Here is a 13,339-nt window from a genome sequence, read left to right on the forward strand (position 1 = left end):
AATACAATCTCACCAAACACTATGGATGGTATTTGTTTGCATTAAGAGACATTCTGAATCTTATCAGCCCAAACCACAGCATTTCTCATGACCAAGTCTTCCTCTCCACTCCTGATATTTAATGCTTTCATTTTATCTTCTTGAGGTAGCAAAAGTATTATTCAGAGTGAGATTTCTTTGGTTCTGCAGTTTTTGTTTCAGAGGCTCAAATTCACAGAGCCCACAGTATGTGGTTCATTGTCAATCCCTCAACACAAACTGCAATAATAATTTCCCTGCAAATGAAGAATGTTGTCCCCTGGAACCAAGGGGGTTCCTAGAGCCAGGGAAACAAGGTGCTCTCAGTGCAATTCAGACTAATCCTGTGTTTGCAAATCGTCTGAAAAAGAAGGTTCTGGCTCACCCTCAATACCAGCCTCATCCTCACGTCCCTTGCTCTCTGCCATTGAGCGTTCAGCAGAAATCTTCTGGGGATGTTTCTAAATTAGCTCACCAGTCAACCTCCTATTCATTGTGCAACAGCACCTTTCCAATTAGCAGCTATTCTTCCACTGTAGTCTATACTCTGCGAGTCGTTATTCTAAATTTACCTACAAATCAAACATCTCTCTTTCCATCTGTAATCAGGCCAGGTACCAAACATGTTCTAAATCCTCCCTCATCTGATTACATTACTGCTCATTAATTTTCTTCTTTACTGTTGTTATTATTCCAGCTTCACAGCACTGGATTGATGTTGACTATTGACACAAAACAACTTCAGCTGTACAACTCAACCCCTGTATGTCTAGTCCACACTATCAGTAAAATAGGCACATTTATGTTCACTTTTTTTTGGAATGCTTAGTCATGTTCACAAAAGTATCATGTACCACTACATAAGAACATCTGCAGAGAGGATTGTACAAACAGTTACAGATGAATTCCAGTTTATAATCACCTTTGCATTTGTATTTTTCCAGCTGGAACATGACAAATTTCTATCTGAGTCTGCATTTAAGAAATAGGAGCACCAGATATTTAAGACAAGAACTAAAGACAAAAGAAGAAAACACACCTTCTTCTCACAAGAAAGCATTGAAATGACAAAAAAGTCTACAAAGTCCAAAAATATTCCAGCATGAAATATGGTTTGAAATATGAAGAGAGACAGGCACCCTGTGTAGTAAATCTCTTGACTATGTGATGAAAACATCTAATTTCTGAAGTTTAAAGAAATTCTACCTTGGAACAGAAGAAATATTCATATCCAAGATTGACAGAATCTAGACCTGCAGCCAACCTGGTTTTCTCTTACTTAGTCCACTTTTTTTTGTTTTAAGACACCTTGCACACCCCCTCCATGAACAGTTTGTGACTCCCCTTGCAGCCCCTCACTTCTCATGTTTCTGCACCAGAGCCCTGTGTGAGCAGAGGCACATGGATGTAGTCAGAACTTCCACATCCAGGAACTCCATTGGCTTTGGACACATCTTTCCCTCATGGCATCTCCATACCATAGGAAGGGTACTTCCTATGTAAACAGCAAGGGTGCAAAAAATCCAAACTCAGTGATGAAAGGCAGCATGAGCTGCATAGCTACCCCAGTTAACACCACTCTGTGGCTTCACCTCACCGAGCATTCTTCTCTCCCTCACATGCTATTTAAGATTCAAACTTTGAATCTAAGTCCAGTGCTCAGCAGAGCCCTATCACGTGCACAAAGTCACCTCATGAAACAGAAGGTAGGTCCTTGCTGTGTTCCTTGCCCAGCTGCCCCTAGACTACAGTGCCTGGCCACCTGCAGATCAGGAAAGGAAACCAAACTGAACCCTTTCAGGTTGCTATAATTTCATCTCCCCTTCCCAGAAAGTGATTTTGGCAAGCAGGAAAACACTCTTTGTCTATGTACCATTCTCAAAGGCATGAAAAACCCTTTATGAAAGTATAATTTTTCTTTCTGAGAGCTAATTAACACTGAGAACAGACACTGTAACACTCTGAGGTTTCCTGTGGCTGACAATTTTAAGTACTGTTCCCTTCAATCTTCATGGACTTCAAATTGAACACTTGCTTACACTTCCAGTGAAATACCATTATTTAATCTGCATTAAAATGTTTCTTCCAGTTGTCATACTAAAATTCCCAGTTCTTTTACTCTGAACTCTATAATCTATTGTAGCCTTTATCTTTACATTAACCATGTCAGGAGTAATCTGTGGATATCCTAATCTTTCCTTTTCTAATACCATAATCTCCTGATCATTAATCAAAAGAGAAAAAAGAAAGACTTGCAAAGCTGTTCTGTGGTTCCTGTTCCATGTTAGCAGTTACTAAGTCACTTGGCAAAACTATTAAGCAGCCAAGATTTTCTGTTTCATTTGATGTTTTCTTTTAATTGTGCTCCCTCTGTTAATCTTCCTCTGTTGCTTTATTATGCATCACAAGCCTCTTCACTTCCTAGATTAGAGCCATAGTTCTTTATTACTCCTTGGCATAGCTTGCAATGCCTTACCTCAGCACCCCATTTATGACTGGCATACGATGCTTTATTGAACTAGACCTGAGTAATGTGAATGCAAATGATTCATTTTCTAGCACTTCCTAGGATTCTTTTCTTGGGTTTGGAAATGAGAGCAGATTAGAGGAAGTCTCATTATACCAGATGGGACACTTACACAAATCAACCTTATCTAACGTTGAAGTGAGCCCTGTTCAGACAACGAAGCTACACTACACGACGTCCAGAGGTCCCTTCAAGTGTACAGTTTTCTGTGACTCTAATTCCAAACCTACTCTTGTTTTGTCTCATTCTCATGCCTTAACACTAAGTCTTTCTTTTGCTGCATGCGTGAAGTCTTAACTGGAGTATGTACCCATATATTGTTGAAGGACTTCATTCACAACACAGCAATTTGTGTTCAGATTTTCCCTGCCTGCAACCTCACCCTGTTCTCTTCTGTTCCACAGAAATGCTTGAAATATCTGCTAGAGATCACTCAGTGGCTTGCTTTCCATTTCTTGATGCACTTTCACTTTGCACAGAGTACACATCAGGAGCTGAGACAGAGGTTTACCTTCCCCCAGGTGAGTGCCCTCACTGCCACATAGTGTGTCATGTCCTCACCCTCTGGTTTGTTCTTCATCCTCTTCCAGGGGAATACTCAACTACTTCAATGAAGTATCTAACAGATTTCAGGGGAAGAGATAGTGCTGTTACACTTTCTTTGTTTTTTACCTTAACTGTTTCATTTGAATGGTGCATGCACACATGCTACAGTCTCTGTTTAAAGGGAAAAAATAAGTCAAGAACAACAAATCCCTCCCTTCCATGTCTTCCTACTAGGTCTATAGAAGAAATCAAAACTTATTTTCACAGTCCCAGCAGAATACAGGCTGATCATTTCTCTTGCATGGTTCTAAGCCAGTGAAACAACACTGATAAGTTCTAAACTTCATTAATGCACGAAGAATAACGCATGGGTTGTCACACAAAAATTAGCTATAAAGAATAACCTTTGCATGCAAACAGGAAAAGTTGACTCTAATGCAGAGAGGCATTTTGCCATCTACCAGAACATGCCACTTATGAATAGCAATTTTTTGTACCTAGATGCTTCCTCAAGGTCACTGCTGGGGAGAGACAGAAGCTCAGAGTGCTGTGTCTTTCTGTCCTGCTTATTGGGTCAAGTACAAACACCAGCACATCTGGGGAATGAAGGAGATTCTGCAAGCTTGTGGCTTCTGCTGCATCATGAAATTAACAGCTTTCAGCAGTTCAAGAGAAGCTCATAAGAAGGCAAGGGTGACTCCTCTCCACCTCTGCAGATCCCGCCCAACACTTATTCCACATCCTTCAGAAGAAGGGCTGGTCTGCACACTGGGTGAGACAACCATCTCCTTCCTATCCTTTGGACACTGCTGCCAAAGCTGGCAAATGAGGTCGTGATGAGAAATATAGCTATGGCTCAAAAGCTTCATAGAAATATCTGAAATAAGTATTAAGCACCCTTTCTAAATTTTTGTTTGTTTTTTGGTAGATTAATTTCTTCAGTACAAACAACCAGATGAAGAATTCGAAGGAATGTGCGAGAACATAAGTGGGAAGCTAATGAGTGAGCAGGGTGGTATTACCATGCCCCAAAGTGAGCGTTATCTATGCACTATGAAAGAAGCTAAAAATGATACCTGTCAACTATGGAACGTTTGCTGTTTGAAGGAATAAGATATTAAATAGCTTCATAAAATGCCAGAAGAGATGAGTAATTATTCAGTGAGGCACCCAGACCAGATTAATTACAGCTTGGGAAGAGAAATCTTGATAGGGATGTTTCTGTAAGATGGCAGAAATCTTCATGTTCTAGTAACCAACAGAATAATAATAATATAAATAAAACCCGTCACAGTAAGAATAAAAAAAACAGTAAGCAAGCAAACTCCCCCCAAACCTCACATGGCAGGAACCATTACTTCATGAAGAAGGATCCAAGAACTATTTATCAGTCTCTGTCTTTCTGCTCTAAGCCAGAACATCCAGCTCATATATTTTAGGGTAATTCCCAAAGTATTTTTAGTAGAATATTGAGTATTACCCTTGCCCTTAAAATAGTGAAAAAAAAATATATAAATAACTATGCAGTCTGTTACAAAAAGCTTAAATACAGAAACTGTGAAGGGAAGAACCTCGAGTGACACCAAGGAGATATGAAGAATACAATTCCCTTGAGATTTTAGAAGAAAAGTATTTTTATTCCTCACTCCTTCCATCATCTCCTTTCCATAAGGTATAAGATAATGCTAAAAAAAAGTGATTTTTTTTCTGTTGGGGGAAATCTGTTGTTCATAGCAATATCTCTCTCTGGAGATATAAAGACTATTTGGAGAAAATGACACTAATCTCAATTGCACAGACTGACAATTGCAGTCAGAGAAACCCTACGTCACCAAGCATTTTATCAAAGAAAATACCACACACTTCAAGAACAGAAGATTATCAGACTCCTGTACTTAAAATTAAGCATGCAGTTTCCATAAGCTTTTCGGTCTTATACAAGAAATATCAAAATACACCATGATAATTTCTTTAAGAATAATCTCAACAGCCTTTTGCTTCTAATGAAAATAAATACTAAATTCAAGTAGCACCCCAATTTACTGTCAATTTAATTTTTCAGCTGCACTATGTCACACAGCATGAATATCTTAAAGGTAATGCAGTTTTAATACCTTTACTTGTAGAGATAGAAAATTTGCTTTGGCTCATCCAAAAGTCCTTCCCTATGCTCAGTCAGCAGACAAAATTCATCTTTTCAGTTCTCCAAGTCTAGTTGCAGGTGATTAACAAACAGCACGTGTTTCACTGTGATGCCTTCAGAATTGCCTGGATCTGATCCCACATGGATGTCATGCCCTACCTTGGCAGGGTCACATTTAGTTTTAAACTCTCCCTCCTGGGTGAGCACTGGCAGGCCCCGGTCCTGGGACCCCATCCTGCAGTCGTGTTCCCATGATGGGCTCCTCTTGTGCTTTCAGGATGTGAGGTGGAGCTGGTCACCACCATCACCCCATGGAAACTACCAAACCCAACTCAGAAGGTCTTCACATACCTCTAAAAATATCCAAGCTCCTCCAGCACTGCTGTTCCTGGAACGAGAAAGGACTTTTAGCAGGGAACCAAACCAGGAAATATTGCCTTCAGGAGCAAGGGAAGAGCAACCACAGCAGAACCAGCCCCCAAGCAACTAATGAGGACAACACCCAGGTGATACTCTCCACCACCTGCTGATTGGGCATTTATGGCCTTGCTCTCTTACCCAGACTGGTGTAATTTCCTCATCCCAGCACTGCTCTGCCCATCCTTCTACTGTTCTTCCTCTTAGGTAGAAAATCCTCAAAGTCTTACTCTAAGAGAAAAACCCCTCTGAAAGCCCAGTGAAATCCTCCTTTTTCAAAGAAAGAGAAAAAGTAAGTCATTATCAGAAGAACAAGCTTACCACTCCTGCAGTCACACTGACTGCTTTATCTACACCTTCTGCATGATTTTCTATCCTTTCCACTCCAAGTTTGCATTCTTTGGAAGAATAAGAATTTCTAGTTGCTCTGTATTTGCAAAATTTTAGCATACACAGGCTTTGTTCCTATTTGGTCCTTATTCCATCATTATAATAATAAAAGTTGAACATTCAGAAATAATGCAAAAATAACTATCAGAAAGAAGACTGGTTATCAGGAAAAAGGAATAAAAATTAAAAGTTTTCTTAAGGTCTATGCTGTTTCAAAGACTGACTTTCTTCCCTAGCAGTTGAGCTGTGAAAATTAGACTTTGCAGTTCAGTTTTAGGTGTGAGAATTGCCAATGTTGCTGAGAGCAGTCTGGCAGATAACTTAGGATGCAACACACCTGTGTTTGCAAGAACACGTTAAGTAAGCCTAGTTTTCTTCCTTTTGTCTGAGAAAATCTTTTACTGCTTAGAGATATGAAAAGAAATTCAACTATTACAGTTGAATATTTTCCATATTTTCTTCTAGTTAAAAGTCTAGCCATTGGTCCATATAAAGATTTTTGCAGAAAATATTTGACCTCCTTAGATACTGTTATAATTCTCTTTGGGAGAAAAATTTTTAATGGTTAAAAACACACAACAACAGACTGTAACTGCTTTTCCAAGCAGTTCTCTTTTTAAAACATTAAAAACAGTAACATAATTTTTCTAACATTAACCCCTCATACGTATAGTAATATTTTTCTTTTCATTTGTTTTTTTCTTTATGGATTTTCTTATTCAAAAAATACTTTCTATTTGTTTGCCATTTCAAAATCATACTTGCGGGAATGCACCACATTTTGAAGTTCTCATGCAAAGACAATTCACAAAGAAGGTCTCCTTGTGGTTTTATGCCCAGTTTTAGCAGCTTTTTCTGTCTTTCTGTGCCTATGGTGGTAGGTGGATTTTTGCCTTCAGCCAGTTCTTCCTAGTGGCAGCATGAGGTGGGCTCACAGCTCTGTCAATAAATTTGACATTGAAAAGAGGACAAGGTCAAAAGTTTTTTCACCAGTCACACTAATATTTTCATTAGATTGAAGAAACTTCTTATTTATAGGAATTATTAGGACAATTTTAGGAAGAAATCAAAGATCTTCAAAGCTGTTGTACTGTGCTGTGAGAAGTATCTTCAAGCACAAACCAACAACTTTGGAGAATAGTACAGACTGTTTAATTGCTGGTTATAGGATCTGAAGTTGTTTGGTTCTCTCCAGTAGTCACTTTCAGCTGAGCAGTCCAACAGGGATTTGCCAGTGCTAAGCAGTCAGCATGTTTTTAATATGAAGCTCTGAGTAACACCCTGAACAGCTCCAGATAGCTCAGGCTGTGTCCTGTTTGAGGTGCTACGCTCCACACCTTCCTTTTCTCAGCCAAGAATATTAACCAGAATTAACAATGACTAATAACATCACACAATACTTCACATTCAAGCAATGGCTGATTGACTCAGCCATCAAGAACTGTTTGTCTTTGTTATCCTGTGCTGCTGCCTGGCCACACTGCTCTCCTGAAGTGTTGATACTGTGTAGGCAGGTGCTAACAAAGAGTAATCTATTGCAATTTCCTTTGAGCAAAATGAAAGTGGTTAAATTAATACCATAAAAATCTGAAATGTAAGTGCTACTGGAACAGCTATATTTGGCAATAGATCTGACCTTGATTACCTGTTATTTGCTAGTGCTCACTGGCTGAAGACAGTGAGCTGTCTCTACTTTGTGTTTCTAGAAAATTTCTGCCCTGGTGAGGCTTCACAGTGGTACAAATGAATTGTATTAAGGCATCTTCTTAATAATTTGTAATTATGGAATCAAGTACAGTTCAGAAATCTATCAGACCCAAGAAATCTATCTTCTAATCAGAAGTTCTGAGAAAAGAAGTCTGGCCCATTTAGTCCTGTATGATTATTTTTGCGTAAAGAAAATGTGTTTGCAGTAAAAAGCTCTTGCAAGTGCAAACACAGCCTAAGTGTGAGCACATGCTCCAAAGCCATGCTTGAATTACTAGAACTACACTGAGTCTGTGCCGCTTCTCTTGCCAGAATCTCTAGAGAAATATCTTGCTGTTACTGGTATTGCTCTAAACCACTTTGAGAGTGCTTTGTTAAAAAGACAAAAGTTCAAATCCCCCTTTGGGAGACTGTGGCCAAAGCCATCTCCATTTTCATGTTTTTCAGCACTCCATGAGGTAGAATTTAATCCATTATTTAAAATTCTTTTTAAAGTAAGGTTTGTTTCGTTTTTTTTCTGATGATTTTCTGAAGGGTAAAATGTCCCCTAGAAGAAATACCATCAGTGTTCTCTTTGCAATACTAATCTGGTTCCTTTTTAGTAATTTTATTTCCTTTTCTTACAAATTAAATTTATCTGCAGAGACAGAACTCTTCAAAGATATTCCCACAAGATCTCTGGTTAGATTATACCATTACTTCAAACGATAATGAATCTGTTTCTGAAAAACAAATGTTTGTCTCTTCCAAATTGTGCCTTGAGTTCCCTTGAGCTTTACAATTCAGTGAGCATTAATGTTACACAGCACAAATAATGGGACTTTTTCTGAGAAGACAGGACACAGCTGCTGATGCTTAATTAAAACTTATAAGATTTGTTGTATTGCTTTGATCTGTTGCTTTTTTTGTTTCTCCACCTTTTCAGCAAAGGTTCTGTCAAAGCCTAAACGTATGCTGCCTGCTTGTCACAGTGAATGTCATGCACAGGACCTGTCTCTGAAGCTTTTGAGAGAAAAGAACAATTCCTTTCAAGATGAAAACATTGACATGTTTAACTGTGTTTACATTATATTTTTAGATCCATGTTAACAATATACACAGCTTATATATTCAGATGATTTCATGCAGGTGACAGTGACATAGTTTGTACACACAAGAAAATGTACCTGGAAGTGTTCAAAAAACAAACCATTGAGGCCATGGTTTGGTGGTGAACTCAGTTGTGTTGCTAGGTTGATGGTTGATGGCTGGACTTGATAATCTTAGAGGTCTTCTCCAACCTTAATGATTCCATATGTGCCAAAAGCCATAGAACAGGTACGTAAACCTCATTTTAATGAACATCATTTGTGTGGGCAGCCTATACTGCATAATATACAATGTGCATCACCCTACAGAGCACAGATACAGACATTGGGCAAGACAAAAATTAGTCAGATGCTGCTGGAATGGGTCAGAGTCCATAGTGCTGCATGATCTATGGAGACAAGGACAGCATTGCTTTCACATCTGCACAGGAAGTAGCACAGCTTCTAACAGGACAAGGACATTGGTTGGAATTATTTGAGGAAAAGAGGCTATGCTGAACCAAATAAAATCAGAAGAAAAGCAGAGAAACCTGCAGTTCTCCCTCTCCTTTCTGTATTTTGCAAAGACACAGATGTTATGTGCATTGGAGCATGGGGCAGAATGTCTCAGGTAGCAAAGACCAGGGGCAGGGTGATGTGTATGAACTAAGGGCAGTCAGAACTGGCCTCACCTAGTCTTTGTACCTTAATGAAAACTGCTATATAAGCATTTATCTTCCAAGATTTATATGGATTACTGCCAGTTAATTTAAATACCGAACAGATTACTTTTCTCTCTGTCAGATCAAAAATATTTAGGGTCACACCCTAAGAAGAGGACTGAAGAGTAATAAAGAAATCTTAACTATCCATACAGTGGTGTCAGTGCTATGTACTGCTTAAAGCTCTTACGATAAAAGACAAAAGTCACTTTTCAAGCACAGTCATGCCAGTGAAGATGGCATTCAGGTACTGAATGAGTGCCACTTGTACTTATTTACCAGTGGATAACAAGACTTCTGGTCTTAGGGTCCCAGCTCACTATTATGGATTCTTAGAAGCAGTCCTTTTGTTCTACTGAAAGCAAAACATGGTGTACACAAACAGAATCTTTGGTGCTTTTGCTGCCATCCAGACAAAAATGCCATGGCATGCTGTAGGGAGCAGCATGGCCACGCTGCCTTTGCCACCTGGAAGGCCAATCTGGCTGCTGCTGGGCAAAGAGAGGGTTGGTCACAGGAGGTGATGGCTATTGCTAGAGGAGCATGTGGGAAAAACATAAATGGTTTCCCAGGATTCAGTTCTGATGGGGTCCCTCCCCCGCCGTGTAGCCCTGGGAGAGGGGCCCTGAGGGCACAGACACGGGGATTCCCTGCCCCTGCTCAGCCTCGTTCCCATTGGTTGGTTTGTGTTCCCTGCGCGGGCAGAAGGACCCTTGGTCCCGTGACTGGAACAGTTCCTCGGCAGAGCTCCGGCCATGCGGCTGGAGAAATAAACATCTCTGAAACAGCTAGCAAGAATCTGTCTGTCTGTATGTGTTTCCTTTCCACGGGACTCCTGGTTTGATATATGCATGTTGCAGGATCCCCACTGCAACACAGTTGTCCCTGACCTAGTCACAGCCATCTCCTCCCAGAGATGACAAGATTCAACGTTACCTGTAGTACTGGCATACCCTGAAACAACAGCTATGAAATCATGACAGAAATTCATTGCTACAAGCTTCTAGAAGTTGGAAGGTCATTAGCTGTCTTAGCAATAAATAATGCAGAAGACAGAATTTTTAAAGAGGATATAATGTTCCTGAGAGCTGCTACCATGCTCATTACTGATATCTGCCAAAATCGTGTGTGTCATCATGGATGAAAGTAGTCAAACACCAGATCTTGAGATCTTAATTTGAGCTGGCATCATTTTAGTTGGTATTTTCAGTCTGAAAACAGCACAGATATGTTACAAATTGATGCTTGTGACTGGCAGGTTTCAACAGGAGCAGAGGAACTCATCTACTCATCTTCCCATTTGGATTTATCTTAACCCTGCTGTGGAGTCTGACTCTCCACTTCTGTGTTACTTGCCATACAACATAGATTTGATTTAACCTCTCTTTCAGATAAACCTTAGAAAGGTTTGGGAATTATAAATTTACCAAACCTTTCCATGAGATGGACATCGTCCTCTACACTCCTCATTCCTCTCAGCCCTTACATCCTGCTCAGAAATCAATTCTTTTGACTTAACAAGGACAGTTCCTACTACTGTGTAATCTGTGCCACAGAAAAAGAGCTGTTTGATTTATATTGAACCATTTTAATTAAAAATTGTAAACATTGTGTTAAAGGATATGTCCTCATTCTGCCACACTTTAACTCCTTGTTTTAAATTCTCTACTTCTCTGCCACATAATTGTCAGGAGATTTCTAGCATACCCTTTTTAAATGAAAGGTTTTGTTTTTAAAATTAGTTTTGTGATTTGGCACAAGCTTGACGAGGCAGAAGGTGGCTGTGCAGTGAAGACAGCTGAACTGATGCATTATTATAATGTATGTAAAAAGACTAATTATTCTGTAGGTCAAGCCTAGAGTTAGGATGCTAATTTGCTAGGTGAGATAAGCATTTTAGTAAATGAAATAATTGGGTTTTTTTTCTGGCACAGAGAACTAGATGTCCACCTGCAAGGTGTGTGTATGACAATACAATAGTCTGGGCCTTTGATGGGGAGAAGTTTTCAGAGTTCAAGCAATATCTAATACTTACCTAGTAGTCTGCCCTGCTATGTCATTTTTCAAAGTTACAGATAAAAAAATAAAAGCCCTTGGATGCCTGGATTTTGTTGAAACACAGTATGGAGAGATCTTGAGAATGTAAAGGCAAAAAATAGATTCAAGGGGTTGTGTTACTCAGGAAAAATCTGTCTTCTCTGCTGAATGAGGCAGACGTGCTATCTAGCAAACCATTTAAAAGTATTGCTTAGGGACTGCTTGTGCTATATGAAAGCTGTTCAACTTCCTCTTTCTGCCAAAACAACTTCATTTTGATATTTTCACAGCTGTGGCTCTTGTTGTTTCAATTTGTTTCTTATTCCAAACCTCCTTCAGAACAAGCTGGTTACCTTTCAGACACCTGAAGAGATGCCCTCACATTTTGAGTTTCATTTTGCTTACAGTGAATTGGGAATAAACATATCAAAACAAGAGAGCACAAGTGTTTTGGGGTTTGTATTTAAAAGAACAGGAAGACATAAACTCCTTGATGAGATAACCTTTTACATCAAAACTCAGTTGCGTGTAACAAATCTAAGTGCATGTGCCAGGCCTCTTCGGGAAGTGTCATGGTGGTGTGTGCTTCTTCTGTAGGTATGGAAGTGTGTGGGTAGATGTTGGCATTCCCTACTCAGTTTTTCAAATTTCTGGTTGAAGTCAGACAACCAGACAAACAAGATGCAAACCAGAGGAGCACTCCGAAAGATTCAAGATGAGCTTCTAGAAGGCTTGTGGGCCAAGTGCACAATCACACAGGTTACAAGTTGTGGCCAAAGAAACAAATCTGCTGCAGGTTTATTCCACTGCATACAGTGAAATGAAACCTTGAACTTTTTTTTGAAGAAATATGTTTTTATCAAAGAAACCTCTGCTTTCATCAGGTTTGCTTCCTGGAAAGAACGAATGCAATGTTTGCTTCATTCTTCCTGGGTAATGCTTGCGAAGTGCAACGTTATTCAACTCTTTCCTAAGTGCACTCCTATTTTAGCCTTCTTTAGTAAGCTCTTTATCAAATAGTCAGTCATTGCACAAAAGAGCAAAAAGTACACAAATGGTAGGTAGAAGAATACTCAATTTCAATTAGTGGGATTCACTTACAACCACCCTTAAAAACGCATGCTGTGTAATACTTCTTCATAATGAGGAAGGAGAAGTTTTGCTTGTCTTGTGACTTTTGGACCTGGAATTACAGAGGATGATGAAACCACAAGGTTTGCAATAAAAGGCTAAGAGCTGTCATCAGTAAATAACATCACCCCATACCAAAAATAAGCAGCTGAACCAGATCTTTTACAGACCAGATCCTCAAGATTTCAGGGCTGAGTATTCAGATGGCCAATGCTGCAGTTAGGGTTAAATTTTCCTGACTATCTAAGCTGCTAAGTGAGACCAAGTTTTCTTTCTGCACTCACATACTGATACTAACTGAGCATACCTTCAAATGATTTTAGCATTCCATGTGTTGAGGTTTTTTGAGAACGTACCTTCTATATTGGTGCTGAAGTGGGAACTGATGGCAGGTGTGTGTATATTAATATTTGGATCCTACCAGGACAGCTTTTGCAGTAAATCTCCAATCCATGCCCATTTCTTATGCTGTGTCTCACCTAGTGAAGCTGCCTCAGAGTGTCCAAACCTGACTCTTTCCAGATTCATGCTGAGCTGAAAGATGGGACCAAGAGCTGGTCTGAGCTACCCCTTTCATTTCCATGAATGTGGAGGTGTGCAGTGTGGGTGCTCCACCCACAGCACCAAGTGTTTT

The 13,339-nt window shown here is 39.6% G+C and overlaps 2 long non-coding RNA genes across 2 annotated transcripts in view; one reads left to right on the forward strand and one right to left on the reverse strand.

Moving 5' to 3' along the window:
- The window catches only part of LOC125322836, a 75,901-nt gene that overhangs the window by 50,966 nt on the left and 11,596 nt on the right, over positions 1–13,339 (reverse strand). The window lies entirely within an intron of this gene.
- On the forward strand, positions 2,895–4,587 carry LOC125322837. The gene is made up of 3 exons (XR_007202240.1): positions 2,895–3,066; positions 3,593–3,863; positions 4,020–4,587. It is a non-coding gene; the product is annotated as an uncharacterized LOC125322837 (long non-coding RNA).

Source organism: Corvus hawaiiensis, chromosome 3, assembly GCF_020740725.1.
Source record: "Corvus hawaiiensis isolate bCorHaw1 chromosome 3, bCorHaw1.pri.cur, whole genome shotgun sequence".
Classification (NCBI taxonomy): Eukaryota; Metazoa; Chordata; class Aves; order Passeriformes; family Corvidae; genus Corvus; species Corvus hawaiiensis.